Source organism: Myodes glareolus, chromosome 18 (assembly GCF_982192425.1).
Source record: "Myodes glareolus chromosome 18, mMyoGla1.1, whole genome shotgun sequence".
NCBI lineage: Eukaryota > Metazoa > Chordata > Mammalia > Rodentia > Cricetidae > Myodes > Myodes glareolus.
In genome coordinates, this window is record NC_142043.1 from 69,357,627 (window position 1) to 69,380,770 (window position 23,144).

General features: G+C 44.6%; 1 pseudogene; it reads right to left on the minus strand.

The window, feature by feature from the left end:
• LOC148119214 (butyrophilin subfamily 1 member A1-like) overlaps positions 1–23,144 on the minus strand; it is a 91,768-nt pseudogene that overhangs the window by 67,728 nt on the left and 896 nt on the right.

A 23,144-nucleotide genomic window follows, 5' to 3' on the forward strand; every position in this document is an offset into this window, starting at 1 on the left:
TTTGGGGCTGTGTGTCTGGTGATCAGTCTTCCAGGTGCCGGTGGATCCAAGGCAAACATGGTTGCTCTTTATGGTGCAGTCAGGGCCACAGTTCCAGTCACCCCAGAGGTCACATTGTGTTCCTAGAGGTTGCTCAGCACTCCCGGGGTTCTCTCTGGAATCCCGGGGAGTTGTTTGGGCCTGCTCCCAGGGAAGCTGCTTGCTAAGCAGACTAAGTCTCTCTTCCCATTTTAGATTCCATCTAGTGCTGGGTTTAAAGGCATGTGACTCCCTAGTACTTGGATTAAAGGTGTGTGGTGCCACCCACCTGGATTTCTTTCTAGATTGAAGTTGTGTAACCCAGGATGGCCTTGACCTCACAGAGGTCCATCTGCCTCTGTCTCCCAAATCCTGGGAATAAAGGAATGTGCCATCACTGCCTGACCTCTTATTGTAGGAGGCTGCTTGTTTGTTACTGGCTGCTCAGCCCAGAAATAGCCACACAGAAATTGTATTAATTAAATCACTGCTTGGTCTAATTAGCTCAATTTTCTTATTGGATAGCTCTTACATCTTAATTTAACCCATTTCTATTAATCTATATAGCACAATGTGACTTACTGGCAAGGTTTCATCTGGCGTCTATCTCCGGAATGACTACATGGCGCCCCTCTGACTCCACCTTCTTTTTTCCAGCATTCAGTTTAGTTTTCCTGACCTAGCTCTAGTGATGCTTGTATCTCTAGTTCCTGTTCACTCCCCCAGATTTTCCATTTCCAAAATTCCCTCAGTGTGTGTTTTCTTGATTGTGTCTATATCAATGTTCAGGTGTTGAATGGTTTCTTTCACCAGATGATGGTTTTTCTTGGCTTGTTTAGCATTCTTTAAGGGGAATGTTCAGGCTTCTCTGTTTCAGGATCACTAGGTTCTGGTGGAGTCAGGATCGCTCTTTCCACTGTTGAATGGATTCCTATGCTGTCATTTACTCTCTTTTCCTCCAACTGCTGTGGTTTCTGCTGCGCTGGTTCTTCCAACTGTTGTGGTTTGTACCTGTGTCTACGCAGTCGGCTGTTTTTCCGACTGGTGTGTTTTACGCCTGTGCCTATGTAGTCTGCTGGGGTTGCAGGTGAGGGCCGGACACAGGGAGGGTGCTCAGGTGCTTGGGTTGGGCAGAACAGTGTGTCTTGGTGGGACAGTGTTCAGTGGGTGGCAGGGGGGGTGTAACCCGGAGGCAGGTATCTCGTCTGATTGCAGGAAGGTGGGAACTGCAGCAGAGCCTCAACTTGCTTTCTTAAAGCCCCCAGGACCAGCACCCAGGGGTGGTACCACTCACGACAGGCTGGGCCAACCCCATCAGTCACTAGTTATGAAAATGACCCATGGGAGTGTGTACAGCCAATCTGATGAGAATCTTTCTCAATTAAGAGTTTATCCCTCAGGGCTGGAGAGATGGCTCAGTGGTTAAGAGCACTGACTGCTCTTCTAGAGGACCCATTTTCAATTCCCAGCACCCACATGGCAGCTCACAGCTGTCTGTAACTCCAGGATCCAGCACCCTCACACAGATATACATATAGACTAAAACACCAGTAAAATAAAATAAATAATTAAAAAGTCTTCATCCCTCTTCCAAAATGACTCTAGCTTATGTCAATTGACATTAAAATCAACACAGTCATTAAATTTGTAGAGAAAACAAACCCCACAATTCTAATACAAATTTCCATATTAGTTATTTCTCTATTTCTGTGCTAAAATGTCATAACCAGGCAATGTATATAAGGAAGAGTTTACTTGGGCTTACTGCGTTATGGGAACAGAGATGACCACTCAGACAATTCACAGCCAACAGAAAGTCTTCATATCACCTGGCTGGGACTACGCCCAGGTACTCAGGGACCCAGATGGGACTACACCCAGGTACTCAGGGACCCAGATGGGACTACACCCAGGTACTCAGGGACCCCGATGGCACTACACCCAGGTACTCAGGGACCCAGATGGGACTACACCCAGGTACTCAGGGACCCAGATGGACTACACCCAGGTACTCAGGGACCCAGATGGGACTACACCCAGGTACTCAGGGACCCCGATGGCACTACACCCAGGTACTCAGGGACCCAGATGGGACTACACCCAGGTACTCAGGGACCCCGATGGCACTACACCCAGGTACTCAGGGACCCAGATGGGACTACACCCAGGTACTCAGGGACCCAGATGGGACTACACCCAGGTACTCAGGGACCCCGATGGCACTACACCCAGGTACTCAGGGACCCAGATGGGACTACACCCAGGTACTCAGGGACCCAGATGGACTACACCCAGGTACTCAGGGACCCAGATGGGACTACACCCAGGTACTCAGGGACCCCGATGGCACTACACCCAGGTACTCAGGGACCCCGATGGCACTACACCCAGGTACTCAGGGACCCAGATGGGACTACACCCAGGTACTCAGGGACCCAGATGGACTACACCCAGGTACTCAGGGACCCCGATGGCACTACACCCAGGTACTCAGGGACCCCGATGGCACTACACCCAGGTACTCAGGGACCCAGATGGGACTACACCCAGGTACTCAGGGACCCCGATGGCACTACACCCAGGTACTCAGGGACCCAGATGGACTACACCCAGGTACTCAGGGACCCAGATGGGACTACACCCAGGTACTCAGGGACCCCGATGGCACTATACCCAGGTACTCAGGGACCCAGATGGGACTACACCCAGGTACTCAGGGACCCAGATGAAACTACACCCAGGTACTCTGAGGCCCAGATGGGACTACACTCAGTTGCTCAGGGACCCGGATAAAATGATCTTCTGTCACTCAGGGACCCAAATGAGTCTATACTCAGATACTCAGGGACCCAGATGAGACTCAAGTGTCCGGATTTTGAATGCAAAATCCACATTCTGGCATTTTACTCAACAACTTCAGGGGGCCTTCACACAGGCAAGCAAATTAACAGAAGACACGATAAGCTAACTGGGGCCTATTGACCTCCAGTACCTAGAATGTATTTGGGATTCCAAGGGATTCTCCAAGCAGATCACATTATAGTTAGACTTGAAATGTCTTAGCAAGAACACAAGGTGGAGGAACCTGCACCGCCTTGTCCCGTATGAGTGCTCTAGAGGGCAGAGTCCGTGGTGGGAGAGTAGAAGCCTGGTGACTGGAGCAAGGACTCGAGAGCTGATGTCCTGATCCACACACAGGAAGCAGAGAGGGAAAGCTGGGAATGATGTGCAGCTTTGAACCCTCAAAGCCCACCCCAGTGATGCACTTCATCAAGGCTCCATATATCCTGCCCCACCCCCACAACCAACTGGGAACCAAGTATCCAAACATATGGGACTACAGGGAACATTCTCATTCATAACAACATGTTTGTCTGCAAAGAGAGGTTCATGGGTTACATGAGATCCTGTTTTTAAAAAAGATGGTGGATAGATAGATATATCGATAGAGAGAGAGACAGACACATAGGTAGGTACGTAAATACATACATATATACATCCATACATGATGGAGGAGGGTTAACTGTCTATGTGTTACTTTCATTGGTTAATAAAGAAACTGCCTTGGCTTTTGATAGGACGGCAGCTGTGTGGAGTAGACAGAACAGAATGCTGGGAGGAAGAAGGCAGTGAGGCTGTCGCCATGACTCTCCTCTCCGAGACACCTGCAGGTTAGAATCCTCCTGGTAAGCCACCACCTCGTGGTGCTACACAGATTATTAGAAATGGGTTAGATCAATATGTAAGAGTTAGCCAATAAGAGGCTACAGATAATGGGCCAGGCAGTGCTTAAAAGAATACAGTTTCCGAGTAATTATTTCAGGGGTAAAACTAGCTGGGAGGCGGGCTGCAGGAAGCGGCCCACTGCTTCTTCTACAGAGTGGCGTCCAACTTGGTAACTAAATCCACTTAAAAACCTGAGAGAGCTTAAAAATAAGGGAAAGAGAGTTTAACACAGATTTTGCTGTTTGCTAGGGCGCGCTGTAGAGAGATTTCCTGTTTCAGCATCAGTGGCAGAAGAAAAGCTGTGCCATTTTAAAACGCGGCTTCCTGGGCCCTGCCGCCGGTGCAAACTCCAGCTGTGGAGCATTTCTGGGCCCAGATGTTTCTGTTCACACTCCGGCACAGGATCAGGAGGAAAATACTCTGAGACCATGCCTGCTCTCCCCACCTGGGCAGACTGTGGGACCAGGCTTAGGCAGATGGGATAACATGGAGGATTTCTGCCGCCATACAAAAAATATCTGCAGGCTGTGCATTGCTCTGCGCATCAGATTTGGCTGTTACTTGGGTGAAAAGAGTTTCTGTGCTGCATGCTCAGTCTCAGAATTAAACTGCTGAGTGCGGCTCCAATGTGGACCTGCTGTGTGCCTGGAACTGTGCTCGGCTCTGAGGCTGGAGCAGCTCTGGCTCCCCTCTGCCAGGCTAAACTGTGCTGACCTCAGGCAGGAATGATCGTAATTATCATAATAAAAGCACAGTTAAGGTTTAGACTGGGCAGGAAACAGGCAGTACCGTATAACTCCTATGTGGCGCAAGCTAAAGTTTTTAAGAAGTGCTTAGCATATTAAGAAATGCTCCTGGATACTAAAAATATTACACATTCACAATAGGACAGATTCAGACATACAAGACCTAAAAATGGGTCACAATGTTGGAAGACTATACGTAGGCTTGGGAGAGATAAGAAAAAGAATATAGAGAATAAAGTTAATGCCTTAAAAAAAGGGTAAAGACTTTAAAGAGACAGAGTACAGATAGTTATAGATTAAAATAAATAAATAAAAATAAGCCACGTAAAAATGGAAAATTCACGAAGAGTCTGGATTCTTTATATTATTGTGTTTTCTTTGAATCTTTTGACTATAAAGGAGCTAATTACAGAGAGACATTTCATTATATGGGCTGCCAAACAAAACCAGAATGGATTTCATAAGGGCATTATGACATCAGAATTTGGGTCTAAGGATATGATGCTTTGGAGAGGGTCTTCTTTTGTTTTCACAGAGGATGAGTGGTGCGGGAGAATTATCTGTATTCTGTCAATCATGTATTTTAATAAAACGCTGATTGGCCAGGCAGGAAGTATAGGCGGGTCAACCAGACAGGAAGTAGAGGCGGAGTAATGAGAATAGGATAAGGCTAGGGAGGAGACAGGTTCCTCAGCCATTCCTGTACAGACCACCGAAGAGGCAGCATGTAACTTGCCCAGCAGAGAAAGGTACGGAGCCATTATGGCTAACATAGATGAGAATAATGGGTTAATATAAGTTATAAGAGTTAACAAGAAGCCTGACCTAATGAGCCAATCAGTTTATAACCTTATGGAGTCTTGTGTGTGATTTTCTTTGTTGCTTGCCGGCTGTTGGGGTACTGGGAGGGACAGAAACCCCAACAAGCCGGCCCCCTCATGTTACAAATGGTGCCAACGTGTGGACAACTGTATCCACATAAAGCCTGAGACAGCTTGGGACGTAATTCTAGAACAAAATAACAGCATTATGCATGGTTTCTTGGTAGCAGCAATTTCTCGGGTCTGCTCTGCTTGCTAAAGGCAAGCAAGTGCTCTCATCTAAGAGAGGCTTCCTGACTCAGCTTTAGCTGCAAAACCTTGCAGCTCTTTTAAGAGGTCCTGCCACGAAGCACTTAAACGGTGTTGGTGAAAAGCTGATCGCATGCTTTTCAGCTTTCAGCTGTAGCAGGATAAAAGCTGCGCTGTTTTAAAATGTCAGCTTTCTGGGCTGTCCTACCAGGGCAAACTCTGACTCTTTCAGGCAGGCAGTCCGACTGAGAGTGGTCTGTGAGCAGAATGCTCCAGCTTACTTGCTAGCATGGACCTTGAAATGCCATATGTTATGGCAACAAAAATGGCTACAGCCAGTACCTCCGCAGAGGCTGGAAAGCTAAGGATCTAGCCGTCAAAGCCACGGCTTTCCGTATTGTTTTGTAAATTAAAGGCTCATGTGGTCAGAAAAAGAGAGATATACAGTAAAGAGAGATTCAAAGAAAACCTCTAAATGGTTTGTAGTGTGTTAAAAAATAAATGCAGGATAAAAGTTAAAGTTCTTAAAGTAAAAAGAGAGGAGTTGGGTGTGGTGTTACACACCTTTAATCCCAATGCCTGGGAGGCAGAGGTACGTTGACCTCTGAGACATTAAGGGGCAGAGGTAGATTGACCTCTGTGACTTCAAGGTGTGGTAGCACACACCTTTAATCCCAATGCCTGGGAGGCAGAGACAGACAGATCTCTGAGTTCAAGATGTGGTAGCAAACACCTTTAATCCCAGCACTGGGGAGGCAGAGACAGAGGATCTCTGTGAGTTCAAGGACAACCTGGTCTACAGTGTTATTCCAGGACAAAGATATACAGAGAACCTGTGTCAAAAAGTAAAAGTAAAAATAAAAGAAATAGAGGTTAAAAATAAAGCTGCATAAAGATGGAAAATACACAGAGAATCTTGATACTGTATGCTATTATGCTCTCTTTAAATTGTTTGAATGCTGAGGAAGGAGCAACAGCTGCTAAAGGACTGTTGTTTATAAAAGCTGCTGAACTAACCCAAGATAGGTATTTTGAAAATACCTTGGCTTCAAAACTGAAGTCAAAAGGTATGCTACTTTGGAGAAGAGATTCTGCTTTTGTTTCCACAGAAAACGAGAGGCTCTGGATTTATTCAGAGTTAAGAAAAATCACCTTTGACCAAGGGAGGCCACCTGAAAAATCTCCGACAGGAATAGATGGCCCAGATGTCTGAGTTCTTCATCCAGAACAGGTTCAAGACTGCTGCCTGAGATGATCAAGACTCACAGGATACTTCAGTCAGGACTTGATTATAACTCTAAATTTTCTTTAGGTCCCCATAAGATTATCAGCGCCCCCAATCAGCAGTAAGTAGCCTGAAATACTACGCCCACATTTCCAACAAATGGACTATGGGTATTTTCCTTTGTTTAAAAAAAAAAAGAGGGAAATGGTGTGGGAGAATTATCTGTATTCTGTCAATCATGTATTTTAATAAAACGCTGATTGGCCAGGCAGGAAGTATAGGCGGGTCAACCAGACAGGAAGTAGAGGTGGAGTAATGAGAATAGGATAAGGCTAGGGAGGAGAGAAATTCCTCAGCCATTCCTGTGCAGACCACTGAAGAGGCAGCATGTAACCTGCCCAGCTGAGAAAGGTACGGAGCCATGTGCTAACATAGATAAGGATAATGGGGTAACATAAGTTATAAGAGTTAACAAGAAGCCTGACCTAATGAGCCAATCAGTTTATAACCTTATGGAGTCCTGTGTGTAATTTTTCTTTGGGGTTTGCCGGTTGTGGGGTACTGGGCGGGACAGAAACCCCAACAAGCCGGCCCCTCATGCTACAGATGAGACCCTATGGATTGGTTCTATCCCAATATGGTATGATAGACCACGTCCTCCTGAAAGGATGCTGTGAACACCCTCAAGAAATTACTTCATTCAACTGCCAACTGAGATGAACCTAGCACACAGGTTATCATGAAAGACCTGATTAACAGCACCCCTATACAGCAGGAAGAAGTTTGGAGAGAAATAACTACGCCCATATTCCCAAAGGGCAGGACACTCACCTGATCCTGCCAGAGAGTGGGTGGGGACACACGCGCACACACAGAGCAGAGGATGATAGAAGCTGGAGAAGGTGAGGCCAGAGGAAACATGAGAGCCGGTGCTGTGTGAGGTGAACACATATCTGTGCACAGGGACAGGATACCAAGGACAGAACAGAGGAAAGTCCACGTGAGCACGGCTCGTAGGAACACAGACACAGTGGCGTTCATTAGGGTTCCTTAGAGAAGCATGAGCTATGGATGAGCAACCACAGCGCTAAAGAAAAAAATCCTTCCCACCCAACAGCCATGAACTGTCTACATATGTTCTGGGGAAGAGCCTGATTATGAGGCTTCCCCCAGCCCCCTTCATCTGCCCCATAGAGAGGGTGATAGACATGACTTAGCAAGGATAATGGTGCTTGTCACCAATCCAGACAACCTGAGACTGATCGCAGGGACCCACTTCATGGAAAGAAAGCAAAGACTTCTGGAAGTTGTCCTCTGACCTCCACACTCATGGCAAAAAACACACACACACACACACACACACACACACACAAACTGAGAGAGAAAAAACATCTTGAGAAGGGCAGGCCGTGTGACTCCTCTCTCCTAATGCGCCCAGTCTTGTACAGATGTCCTTTGGGTAGTCACTGCTTCTGACAGCTCCAGAGCACAATGGCTACATTGTGCTGACAAGCTTCTATGCCAGCTTGGCACAGGTAGGGTCATCTGGGAAGGAAGAATATTAGCTGAGAAAATGCTTCCATAGGATTGGGCTGTAGGCAAGCCCGTGGAGGAATTCTCTTAGTTGATGGGTGATTGATGGTTGATGCTGGAGAATGCAGCCCATGGTGGACGGTGTCATCACATGGATGGTGGTCACAGGTACATGGGAAAAGAAACAGAACAAGCCAGGTGACTAACGTGGTACCCAACAGTCCTCCATGGACTCTGCATTCGCTCCGAACTCCACATCCTGCCCTGTGTGACTTCCTGCCTTGACTTGCTGTGGTGTGGACTGGAAGTGTGAGTCACACAAACTTTCCTCCTCAAGCTGCTTTTACTCACAGCAGGGGAAACCCTAAGACCCAAGTTCTGCCCAGAGGACAGCAGTCTCCATAGTCACACACCTGCATACAGCTGGGCCTTCCTCCAGGCTGCAAAGGAACATATTCTCCTGAGAACCAATCCAAACAGCCCTCTCAAACAGTCCACCAACCCATCCTCCCTCCATTCTAAAGGTGAGGTTTACCTAGGAGGAGAGAGGACCCTGAGGAGCTGGCTCCTGCAAGATGCAGAGGCAGCAAAGTATTGTGGGAAATTCCCTGAACCAAGATGAGAACAATGGTGCTGTAGGGTTAAGTCCCCCATTGTCCCAATTCTGTGTGACTTTTTAGCTGTAAAATGGCAACCTCTACTTCAAAACCCAAAATTTAAATAGTAATAATAATAATAATAATCTGGGGATAGAGAGATGGCTCAGAGGTTAAGAGCACTGGGTGCTCTTCCAGATGTCCTGAGTTCATTCCTAGCAACCACCTGGTGGCTCACAACCATCTGTAATAAGATCTGCTGCCCTCTTCTGGAGTGCAGGCAGACATAGAGGCAGAATGCTGTATACATAATAAATAATAATGATAATAATAATAATCTATACTTTTTTTTGATCACCCTTAATCAAAACCTTGCTATGTAAGGATAAAATAAATAAAATTTATTTATTTATTTAGCAAATAAATAAAATTTTCAACAATTGTCAGAAACCATGACAACATCAGCACTTCTTGGAAAGTTGGATTTGGAGACGTGCTGAAGAGAAGAATTTGTGTAAAACATGGACAGGAAGTGAGTTCTGGGTGAAGCGCCCACTGTTCCTCATGTAAAACATCTCTACAGCCGGGCACCACTATTCCACTGCACCCAGCTCACCATCCCTACACACTCAGGGCCTCAGCCCCGGCTCTGCCCATCAATTTGACCAACGCCTTCAGAGCTGAGGGCACAGACTCCCTGGGGGATGCCTGTGGAATGGGTGGAGGTCACACTCCAGGGTCTGTGACCTGATTTACTTACAAACATCTTCTGCTGGTTGGCTTTGTGTCGACTTGGCACAAGCTAGAGTCATCTGAGAGGAGGGAGACTCAGCTGAGAAAACGCCCCCATCAGAACGGCTGTAAGCAAGGCAGTGGGGCGTTTTCATGATTGAGGATATTGTAGGAGGGGTCAGCCCACTGCAGACAGTGTCACTACTAGAAAGGGGATCCTGAGAGTACCAGCGAGCAGGCGGAGCAGGCCATTGGGAGCAAGACAGCAAGCGGTCCTTCTCTGTGATCCCTGCTTTCAGTACCTGCCCCAGGTTCCTGCCTTGAGTTCCTGCCCTGACGTCCCCAGGGATGGATGTGATGTGAAAATGCATAGGACAAGACAGAGACCCACATTGGAGCACTGGACCGAGCTCCCAAAGTCCAAATGAGGAGCAGAAGGAGGGAGAACATGAGCAAGGAAGTCAGAACCACGAGGGGTGCGTCCACCCACTGAGGCGGTGGAACTGATCTAATGGTAGCTCACCAAGGCCAGCTGGACTGGTAGTTATGGAACATGTGATCAAACTGGACACTCTGAACGTGGCTGGCATTGAAGGCTGATGGAGAAGCCAAGGACAATGGCACTGGGTTCTGATTCTACTGCATGGATTGACTTTGTGGGAGCCTGGTTTGTTTAAATGCTCACCTTCCTAGACTCAGCTGGAGGGGGGAGGACCCTGGACTTCCCACAGGGCAGGGAACCCTGACTGCTCTTAGGACTAGAGAGAGGGGGGGAGGTGGGGAAGTGGAGAAAAAAGGGAGGCAGTGTGGAGGTGGAAATTTTCAATAAATAAATAAATAAATATAAATAGAAAGATAGATAGATAGATAAAAATAAAAAAGAAAGAAAATGCATAAGACAAATAATCCCTTCCCTCTCAAGCTGCATTTGGTCATGATTTATCACAGGCATAGAAACCTAACTAAGGCGTCTTCTTTAAGGAAAGTTTAACCCTGTTGTTTGGCTCCCAGGTGCAGGCAATAGTCTAGAGCTAATGGAGCCAAAAGTCAGCAATACAGACGACAGGCATTGGTGGGACTAAGACCCAGGGCACAGGGCACATCCAGAGACTCATGTCTTCCAGCTCTGAGCAGAGATCTGGAAAAGCCCATAGAACTGGCTTCCCCTTCCAGAACCTTCCACTTCTGTCCCCTCAAAGGGTTTCCATTCTGCCTAGAATCAAGGAGAGGGCACACCTGGGCGCATGTGTCACAGGGTCCGTGGGACATTGGGGCAGTCACTCACCAGCCATATAAGCTGCCTTCCTCCGATCTGACAAACAACGTGGAGGACTCAAGTGAGCTGCTGGGCTACTGAGGGGACACAGAGTCAGGAGGAAAAGCATGGGGGGACACACAGGGCTCGGGGAGAAAAGCATGACTACCCAGCTCCTCCTGGAGTGTGCCTGACAAACAGTGAGCAGAGAGGATCTGTGCACTTGGCAGAAAAACAGGAAATAATGCTGCTTCCTACTAGTCTACACCACAGCCCAGCTGACCCCAGGACTCCAGGCCTGCTCTCGGAGCTTTGGGGGCCACCTACTCTGATCCCAGAACCCTGGATCTTCCTGGAGACTCTGGCCCAGTCCTTCACTGCTATCAGGACTTACACGTCATCTTCAGAGCATCCTCCTTTGTCTTCTGCAACTCCTCCTGCTCACGCCGCAGATCCTCCCGTTCCTGGTGCACCTGCAGCCTTGCACACCGCTCCCTTCTGAGAAAACAGGAAGACCCTAGGACTAGAAGTCCCATCATGGTCATGATCATGGCAAAAGCTGGTATCCAGGGAGAAGCCTGGGGGAAGATGGGCTCTGTGGCCCAGGCATAGAGCCAGTGAGGGGCACATCTGAGGACAGCCAGCCCAGCCCACTCCAGAAAGGCCATCCACTTTCCAAGCTCTGTAGGAGTGAGAACAGCCCTCACCTGGGGTGAACATGACCATGGCCTTCTCCTGGCCCAGGATGGGATTTAAAGGTGGAGCAGGTCACAGTCCCCAAGGAGCTGTCTCTCACCACCAACGTGCTCTCCATGCTGAGCAGCCCTTCAGCATCTTCAGTGTGGGTCTCAGAGGATGCTGGGAGCTTCTCCTCTCTGGAGTCTCTCCACTGCACCTGGGGCTTCGGGTACCACCCTGAAGCACTGCACACCACACACACACCATCTTCTGTACCTTTGATGTGCACTCAGGGACAGAGCCCATAGCTGCAGGAGGACACGTGTGAGGACCCTAGAAGACACTTTGTACTCAGAGACCCAGGATCACCTATGTGTCTCATAGGAATCTCTCATGGGAAACACAGTATTGAAGTGAAAAGCCCTCTTGGGCTGGGACCAGAATTTGTCCCTGTTGCTCAACAGCAGAAAGATAACAGTGTCCACTGCTATGGGGAGCAGGGCACGGCCGCTCTTCTATCAACCACAAGACCCAGAGGAAACTGGAGGACATTGAACCCTGAGGTAGAAATCATCACTCCATCTCCCCATTCTCCACACACCTGTGACCCCCAGGAGAGCAGGCCACACCCAGCTCCACCCAGGGAAGCCCTGAACGTCCATCCTTCCTCTTCCCAATCATTTGTATAAAACACTGATCATCATTTCTCACTGACATCTCATTGGAGCTCTCTGACTTCTTCTGCCTGCTCCTCTAAAATAAGAAATCCAGCAGCTGGTGTTTTCTATGATATTGGCAGAATACCTGGTTCCCAGAACAAGGTCAAGACCATTTTAGGGACTACACATAGAGAATTTAGATTGACATAACCTATAGAAGAATGTATGGTCTATTTCTCAATTCAAAAAAAGGAAGTGAAGAATAAATAGAGATAAAAATGATGGACCAGAGCCATGTTTGGCAGAGCATGCCTGTGACCCCAGAATCTAGGAAGAAACAGGAGAATCCAACGTTCAGGGTCACCCTCCACTACACGGCTGGCTTAGCCACAGTCTGGTCTACAGAAGACATTGCTCAAGAATAAATTAGGGAGCTGAGTGACATGATCCCTTACTTTCCTCCCACACACAGGTCCCCCAACATCTTTAGAACAGGGATCAGTTAACCAACCTGCCACCTTCAGCGCCAAGATGGCCTCTTCATAGAAGAGACCCTGCCTGAGGAAGCAGACATATATCCCTCTGTCTGAGACCTGGACATTTCCCATGCACACGGCAGCCTTGCCTTGGTGGAACCAGTCCTTCACCAGCGAGTGTGTCCTGAATACCCAACCATCTGCTCTTGCTTCTGCTCTTGTTGGTCCTGATAGACAAACACTGCTGAGAATCCAGAGCAGAACCACCTGAGCTCCATCTTCTCCACACTCACGGCTGGAGACAGGGAGCAGGGAAGTATGGCTTCCCCACCTGAAGCAGCTACGATGGGTCTGAGGGACCAAGCACCAGGAACTGTTCTGTGGACATAGATGTCACCGTGAGAGGACTGAAGAGACACAGGTCAAAGCAGAGAACACCCACTAAGACACAGAATGTCCTGGGAGCAGGAGGCAAAGGCTAGATGAGGTTGCTCTAGGCATTGTGGGTTAGTGCTGCAGGAGCTCCTTCCGCTCCTTCAGCCAATAGCCGCTGAGATACCAGCCCATTGGGGCGTGGTCTCTCTCTCTTTAAAAAACTAGCGGTTGCCCTCCACTCTCTCTGGCTTCCGGCTCCGCTTCTAGACTCCTTTCCTCTTCGCACAGAGGGGCTGTTGTCTGGGACAGTAATCTGTAAGTTTTTTCCCCTTTGAATAAATAACCATTCTATTAATCATAATTCCAAACTGGTGTGGGATTGTTTGTGACTTACGCCTTCATCTGGAGCCCCACGTTTGGTTGTAGAACCCCCCCCTTCCCCCCCACTCAACTGCTTGCCACCAGCTTGGCTAGTCACGAGCCCTCCCTCAGCTGCGCCCTGTGCCCTGTGTGTGGAGCCAGCAGTTCAGTTAAACCCCACGCCTCCCAAGCTACACAGGCTCAGGACAGTCTCTGCCTGCCTGGTTTGCTCTCTTTTCTGAGTTGTTTTTAAATTTCCTTTGTAAGTGCGCGCTTTAGTGGCATGAATCAGAACGTCTCGGTCACGTAGAGGCATACGTGGCTTGTGGGTTGCTCTTTTCTACCCCTGGATTCTGGCTTTCTGGTTCCATGTATGGAATTGATTTAATTAGATTTTCTTTCTTGAGCAACTTATATTTCCTAGTTTTTAACAAATACTAAGGCGGACACTGAAACAGAACCCCATTTCCATCACCTTTGCAGTGGTTCTAGCCGCGACTTGGCAACAGCGCCGCCTACTAAACAAGAGGTAATATGGCAGTTTTTGTTTCCAACGCCAATTTTACTGTTTTCTTTATTAATACAATGGATTATGTCATGCAAGGTTTATATGACTATGGGGATACATTAATTTACTTGTTACTAGGTTTCAGTTTTCTTTTCAATATTTTATCATTAAGGAAGATACAATTTTTACGGACTAATAATGAACAACTAGTTGAAAGTATTAAAATTATTGAAAATCAGGGGTTATCTGAACAAGTGGATACTATGATAGACAATATTGACTCCACATCCAAGGGTACTAGGAAGTTACCTGAAAGGGTTCAGGCTGTTGAATTTGACGTTCAGATGTTACCACAAAGTTTTGATAAGGTAACAGATAGAATGTACCTCCAGAATGGGAACCAAAAAACTGATACCTTAGTGAAATTCCTAGAAACACAGGTAGGTCAGGAGATTCAGGATTTAAGGGAGACAATGATAAAAAGATTAGAAATGATTGAAGAAATTATTGGAGCTGGTGAACAGAGTAAGAAGGCACAAGGACAGGATACAATGCCACCACCAGCTGTTAGAACTGGCTTGCCCAGGGTTCTAACAACATACCCTGTAATTTATTCTGACAAAGGGTCAACTTCTAAAGGCTCAAAGGGAGTTAAAGAAACTAGATGGACACCAATAGCAATGAATGATTTAAAAGAAATTAAGCAAGCTGTCGTTAATTATGGCTTGCACTATGCATTTGTTAAGGAAATGATAAGGACTTGGGCTTCTAATGTCAGAGCTACCCCCCATGATTTTTCTCAGCTAGTGTCTGCAGTATTAGATGATGGACCTTCCTTGATGTTTGGAATTTATTTCAGAGAAGAATCCAAACATATGGAACAGCAAGGAAGAGCAAAAGGTGTGGAGGTTTCCCAAGATCAAATTCTTGGTGTAGGAGCATATGCTGATCCACAGGTCCAAGCTCTTTATGACGAAGAAGTTCTGTCCTTATGTCACAAAGCAGCCTTGAATGCTTTGAATAGAATACAAGATCCAGCAAAAAGGGTTGAATCATATACTAGGGTTAGACAAGGACAGAGAGAACCCTTTACTGACTTTGTGCAAAGATTAATTAAGGCTCTGGACATAGGGGTAACAGACCCAGAAGCTAGACAAATACTTCTTGAATCTCTAGTTTTTGAAAATGCAAATACAGACTGTAAAAAGATAATTGGGCCTTTAAGGTCTAGATCAGCACCTATGGAAGAATGGATACAGCATACAATGAATGTTGAGACTTTTAGCTATAATGATGAATCCTGGGTAGGAGAAGCGATTTCCAAAGCTATGAGGAGACAGCAAACTACCAGGTGTTTTAATTGTGGTAAATTAGGACATCTGAAAAGGGATTGCAGGCAAAGAAATTCTAGGAATGATATCTCCTCTGGGAATGACAAAAGTAGGAGACCTCAGCCTTCAGGTATATGTAGGAGATGCGGTAAAGGCCGACATTGGTCCAACGAATGCAGGTCAACAACAGACAGACAAGGCAACCCGATACCATCGGGAAACTCCTTGAGGGGCCTCTCGCAGGCCCCCAAGCCGAAAAGTGGCCCAGTCATTCCCAGTTACAGTGGAAAATGTGTCTCACCAAGAAAATTGAAAACTCCAATGTCTGCTGTAAAAAGTAATACTGGTCTAAATGATGAATTACATGTGGAGAATGAGTCAAAAAATTCAGTAGGACAGAGTAAACGTATATTTTGGCAGACTTCTATTAATGATCAAAGACCAAAGCTAAGAGTCTGTATAAATGGCATTTTTATTGAAGGCTTATTAGGCACAGGTGCGAATGTAAGTGTCATTACTCCAGAATCTTGACATCCGAATTGGCCTCTTCAAGAGGTAGATGTTCAGTTCCTGGGAATTGGAACCCTATCTCGTGTAAAACAAAGCACAAGATGGGTGGAATGCATAGGGCCTGAAGGGCAAATAGGAAGACTAAGGCCATATATAGACAATATTGCAATAAATTTATGGGGTCGTGACCTGCTCCAGCAATGGAATACCCAGATTAACATTACTGTAGTTCCAGGAACTCGCAATTCTGGGAAGGATATAATGAGGTATTGTGGGAAAAGGTCACCAGCCATTCAGGCTGTACAAGAACATACAGCCAATAGCAAACCTTTAGAGGTACCAACAACCCTACCTTTAAAATGGCTAACTGAAAAGCCAATATGGATCAAGCAGTGACCTCTAGCTGAAGATAAATTACAGGCTTTGGAACAGCTGGTACAAGAGCAACTAGATGCTAACCATATTGAAGAATCAACCAGCCCTTGGAAATCTCCTGTGTTTGTTGTAAATAAGAAATCTGGTAAATGGAGAATGGCGACAGATCTAAGAGCTGTCCACAAGGTAATTCAACCTATGGGTCCACTACAATCTGGAATTTCTTTGCCTTCTCTATTACCAAGAGGATGGCCTCTTATAGTAATTGATTTGAAAGATTGTGTTTTCACTATACCTTTGCAAAAAAAAGGATAGAGAAAAATTTGCCTTCACAGTTCCAACTTATAATAATTCTCAGCCTACTAGGAGATATCAATGGACTGTCCTCCCACAGGGGATGCTCAATAGTCCCACATTGTGCCAATATTTTGTTAATAAGCCATTGGAAATAATTCATAAGCAATTTCCCAAGTCCATAATTTATCATTACATGGATGACATTTTATTATCTGATTCAAATAAAGATACTTTGGAAAGTATGTTTGAAGAAGTAAAGAAAGTCTTGCCTAGGTGGGGATTACAAATTGCCCCTGAAAAGATTCAAAGAGAAGATTCTATTAATTACCTAGGTTACAGAATAGGGTTAGAGGAAATTCGAATGCAAAAGGCACAAATTAGGAGAGACTGGTTACAGACTCTTAATGACTTCCAAAGATTGTTAGGAGACATTTCCAGTCTATGACCAGCTGTTGGGATAACACCTGATCTAATAGTTCATTTAAACAAAACCTTAGATGGTGATAAAGATTTGAATAGTCCCAGAAAATTGACAGTTGAAGCAGAAAAGGAACTGACAATGATTGAGGAAAAATTACAGGAGGCACATGTGGATAGGGTGGATCCAAATCTTAGTTCCATCCTAGTCATACTGCCTTCCAGAATTTCTCCTACAGGGATTTTAATGCAGAGGGACGATATTATTTTAGAGTGGATATTTATACCTCATAAACCAAGTAAAAAATTTAAAACTTATGTAGAAAAGGTCTCTGAATTAATTATAAAAGGTAAACTGAGACTTTGTCAACTATCAGGTATAGACCCAGCAGAAATTATAGTGCCTTTTACTACTGAGGAAATAAGAAAGTTATGGGAAGATAATGAACCATGGCAAAGAGCTTGTGCTAATTTTTTGGGAGAAATTAACAGCAATTATCCCAAAAATGATAGACTTAACTTCATAAAGAGAACTTCTTGGATTCTTCCTAGAATTGTACATGATGCTCCAATAACTGGAGCCCGGACATTTTATACCGATGCAAATAAATCAGGGAAAGCAGGTTATAAATCGGAAGAATTGAGTAAGGTGGAACAAAGCCCTTATAATTCTATCCAGAAGGCAGAATTATATGCCATTCTTATGGTGCTAAGGGATTTTAAAGAACCTCTTAATATAGTTACAGATTCACATTATGCAAAAAGAGTTATCTTGCATATTGAAACCGCTGAATTCATACCAGATGACACAGAGTTGACTTCATTGTTTATCCAGGTACAGGACATAATTAGGAATAGGCTTTGTCCAATGTACATAACACACATCCAGTCTCATACCAGTCTGCCTGGCCCTCTAGCACAAGGTAACGCTGAAATTGACCAATTATTGATTGGAAACGCTCTGCAGGCCTCAGAATTTCATAAAAAAACATCACGTCAATAGTAAAGACTTAAAGAAAGAGTTTTCCATTACATAGCAACAAGCTAAGGACATTATAAAGAGATGTCCTACTTATTCTTTCTATAATCAAACACTGTTGCCTGCAGGGAGTAACCCAAAGGGTACTCAAAGGAATGAAATCTGGCAGATGGATGTGTTCCACTTTATGGAATTTGGTATATTAAAATATGTACACCACACCATAGACACGTATTCAGGTTTTCAATGGGCAACTGCCCTGAGCTCAGAAAAGGCTGATTCAGTAATCACACATTTATTGGAAGTTATGGCCATCATGGGTATACCTGCACAGATAAAGACAGATAATGGTCCAGCATATGTATCTAAGAAAATGAAACACTTCTTTGCCTATTATAATATAAAACACGTTACAGGTATACCAAATAATCCTACAGGTCAGGCAGTTATAGAAAGATCAAATTGTACTATAAAGGATATGCTCAACAAACAGAAAGGGATGAAAGATACCCCCAGAAATAGATTGCATAATGCTTTATTAACCTTGAATTTTCTTAATGCTAATGAGAAAGGAACAACAGCAGCAGAGAGGCATTGGATAATGGAAAAAACTTCTGAACTAAACCAACCTGTTTATTTCAAAGACGTGCTGACCTCTCAATGGAAGCCAGGACATTTGCTATGTTGGGGAAGGGGTTTTGCTCTTTTTTCCACAGGAGAAGAAAAATTGTGGATACCATCAAAATTAATAAAGGTTCGATTTGAAGAGGAGAAACCTCTTGGAAAGGAGAAATGACAGCTCATCTACAATGATGATATTCATACAGGTGGTAAGAAAAACATATAGAATGGGGGCAGGGTTCTGTTCTTATCTCCACAAGAAAACACTCATCTTTGAAAAATTCAAGGGACCCTGGATATTTGAATACTGACAGATGGAAAATAATGGCCCAATAGGGACTATCAAGAAAACTGAATAGGTTCTGTAAGTAAAATATACTAAATCATATTTCTAAATTTAAAGAGCTGGTTTTGGAGTTGGACTCTGACTCAGTCCCTCTCTAATTCCAAGCCTGTTGTTAAAAGAAAAACCCAGGGTTTCTGGAGTTTCTGTCTCATGTCAAGAGCCATGATATGGGACAGAAAGAAATATGAGTTTAGAAAACATCTTTACTTTTCTTCATATCTATCATACCTTTCATTAAATATATCTATCATGCCTTTCGTTGAATATATGTATGTCTGTATATGTCTATATGATTACTGTTTAAGTTTTCCACAATGAACAATGAGTTTTTCCTGCAGTGACATTTGAAGTTTCCAGGAAGAAGATGGGGCCCCATAACAACAACAACACCCGGTTGATATGACGTCATGATACTGATAGCGCTACTACAAGACCTGATTTGGGTACCAACTGCACAAGATGATTTCAACGTGGTTAGCTGAAATGGTGCACATGTTGTACAACATTCTGGCCAGTCCTCCACAAAATACTCAGAGACTATTTGCAATTTTAAAAGACATTGATCTTGAAATTTAACCATCATTTTACTTTTACAGGATCCCCCAGAAAGAACGTCGCCCCCATGACACATGGAAGTAATTCTAGAGAATGACATGCCCTCTCCCAGTAAAGTTTGTCCTTGAGTTTAGGGACATCATTTAGGGGTTGGTTATAATTAGTATACAGTTGAGGGTTGGGGAGGAATTTTATAAGTGCAGGAATCTTAAAAAAAAAAAGAGGGATATTGGATTATGGGATAATAGATTTATACTTGTGAGTTATTGTTTTTAGACAAATATATTGGTATCAATTCTTATATATTGATACAAAGTTAAATTATGTTGACTATTTTATGCATACATGCTTCTACTTCTGTTTAAAACATTTTTATGTATTGATATATATATATATTGTATTGATATATGTATATTTACCATATTGCATTGTACACTTCTACCTCTGATTAAGATACTTATATATTGTCTATGTATTGATATATATTTACCATATTGCAATGTATACTTGCACATTGTTTATATTTGGAGGTCATATTGTCCTCATTTATTGCACAGTTGTTTATTGTCTCAGTCTTTCAGTCAGATAGGTATTGAGAATTATATAGATCAATAGTCATCTAAGTTTGTCATTTATAATTAGACTAATCAGGTTCTTTAGATACATAGAGATTATATTTCGTATAGACAGATAATCTTCAACTTCTTCAAAGAGCTGTAGAAAATGGCCTTTAATCTAATTCAGAGCTCTGTGGTAGTGAGACATAATCGCTCCTGGCAACACCGATCTATTCCCGAGAGAATGTTGAGCACCAAAGACACTCCACCTGGAGCCTTTCTTCTTGCCAGAACTGGCCTTTGGGTAAAGAAATGTCCATACCTCAACTACTGACAGAGTTACAGAATATCCGTAAATGGATAAAACAGGACTGTCATATCCTGCCAAGACAGGGTAAGATAGCTTTTGAAAAGTTTCTTGCCTTTGAAAATGGTATGTCAGTTACATCAGGCCTTAGCCAAAGTTGGTTGCTTCAACACTGCAAACATGACTTTGGGTGTTTGCCCAGGTAGCCAGTTGTCTCTGTGATTTGTTACATGTTCTGGAAGTTGCTTGATTGCACTTCCTAATCACTCAGGTAAAATTATTTCCCTTCTCAGATCTTCGATGGGATTGAAGATTATATAAATGTAGTTACTTTCCTCTCATGACGTGGCCAAGTTATTTGTTATACAAGACTTAAGTTAGTTAGAATAGGATATTTGTATTTATTGTATATAATTTCATAGGTTTGTACTTATTGTATATAATTTCATAGTAGGCTTAGAACTCTCTTACTTAAACAAAAGGGGGAGATGCTGTGGGAGCTCCTTCCGCTCCTTCAGCCAATAGCCGCTGAGATACCAGAACATTGGGGCGTGGTCTCTGTCTCTTTAAAAAAGCAGCGGCTGTCCTGCACTCTCTCTCTGACTTCCAGCTCTGCTTCCGGCTCCAAGTCTCCTTTCCTGTTCGCGCAGAGGGGCTGTTGTCTGGGACAGTAATCTGTAAGTTTTTTCCCCTTTGAATAAATAACCATTCTATTAATCATAATTCCAAACTGGTGTGGGATTGTTTGTGACTTACGCCTACAGGTTAGGCATCTATGGTTAATGTACAAGAGATCTTCAGAGCCAGGCAGGGCAGCCCATAACTCATGGGAGAAACTCCCCATTCTGCCTGTGCCCCTGGCCCCATGAAAAAACCTCTTGTGAGTTCCCTCTCCAGCCTGCATGTACCTGGTCCCAGGGGACCTTTTAGGTAAATGGGTCTCAGCCCATAGCTCAGGCTTGAGTAGATCTGAACTAGGCACAAGATCCTGCTTTTGTAAAATCCCTGTAGATTCTCATGATATGAGATTCTAATCTATGCTGTGAACACCATTGGTTACAAAGAAGCTTCTTGGGCCTATGCAGGAAATAGAGGTAGGAGGAGAAAACTAAACTGAATGCTGGGAGAAGGAAGGAAGTGTTTAGGGAGAAGCCATGGAGCTGCTGCTGGAGAAAGATGTGCTAAAACTTTGCTGGTAGGCCACAACCTAGTAGTGATGCACAGATGAATGGAGATGGGTTAAATTAATATGTAAGAGTTAGCAAATAAGAAGCTAGAGCTAATGGGCCAAGCAGTGATTTAAATATTATGGTTTCTGTGTGATTATTTCAGGAGTCTGGGCAGCCAGGAAAAGAACAAGTGTCATCCTTAAAACAAATTGGTGAACCTACATGGATAACTACATCCACATAAAAACCTGAGAAAGCTTAAAAAGGAATTCTAGGCATGAAACAACAGAGTTAAGCATGGCTTTTGGTAGCCACAATTTTTTTTTTTTCTGGACGGGCTTGCAGTGAAACATTGAGGATACACCTCTGAGGGATTTTTGCTCAATTTGAAGTAAGAAGGAAAATCCTCTTCATTTTCTGTTTGTTTTTGTTTGTTTTCTTTTGTTCTTCAAGATAGGGTTTCTCTGTGTAGCCCTGTCTGTTCCGGAATTCACTCTGTAGACCAAGCTAAACTTGAACTCAGAGATCTGCCTACCGGTGCCTCACACGTGCTTGGATTAAAGGTGAGTGCCACCACTGCTCAGCAAAGATTCACTTCTAATCTTGGTCTTGAAGTAGACAAACCTCTAACCCAAATCATTTGAGTTGGAAAAGTCAACCTCTAATCTGGGCCCCACCTTATGCTGGAAACCTACATAAAGTCAGGGAAGAAGGAAGCTTCTGATCTTTGTCTGCTGGTTTTGTACTTGCAAGTAAGTACATTCCTCCACCGGCATTAGAGTCTTCTCCAGGGGATTCCATCATGTACTGAAGACCAGCTGAGAGAGCCAGCCTTGGGAACTGAGCAATTTCTGGATCCTTGGTTTTCTTTTCATACCCAGCTATTGTTGGATTGCCAGGACCACAGCCTGTAAGTCATTCTAACAAATATTTTTCATTTCTCTCTCTGCCTCTCCTTCTCTCTTGGTCTCTGTCTCTCTGCCTTCTTCTTTATTTCTCTCCCTCATCTCAACCTATAAATTCTGTTCCTCTTGAGAACCTTGATGAATACAAACACCAACAGCAGCAGAAGTAACAAGAGGGCAACGGAAAAGTGTGCTCAGGAAAGAAACCGCAGGGAGCAGAGACACTGAGGGACAGCTAACGTAGAGGTGACAGTAGACAGAAAGCTGGGCAGAAGAAAGACAGACAGACATGAAGAGCCAACAATAAGAAACTGCAACCCCAGTCACCAGATGAAATCTGAATGCCACCAAGCTTCTAGAATAAAGGCTCCTGGGGCTGGAGGCTCAGTGGGTAAGAGACACACTGTTCTTACGGAGGAACCACAGCTCTGTCACTGACTGCAACTCAAGCTCCAAGCCATCCGACACCCTATTTTGGCCTCCACGTGTAACTGCACTCACAAATACACATACACACACATAGACACTAACATATATACATAATTAAAAATAGAGCAAAATAAATCTTCCTAAAAGATACAAGGATCCTAGCACCCTTGGCCTGAGAGCTGCAACCCCTGTATGTGTGACAGTGTGACACTCACAATGGCTACAGCTGAGAATGCAAACACCCAGAGCCTTCCTCAGGGCTCTAACACCAGCATGTTGTCTCTGGCTGCCTGTCAATCAATCACTCCTGCTGAGAAGCTGAACATAACACAGCTGTCAGGTGCAGGGGCTGCTGCCAGCTGATGCCCAGAGCCAAGGCCAGGTATGGT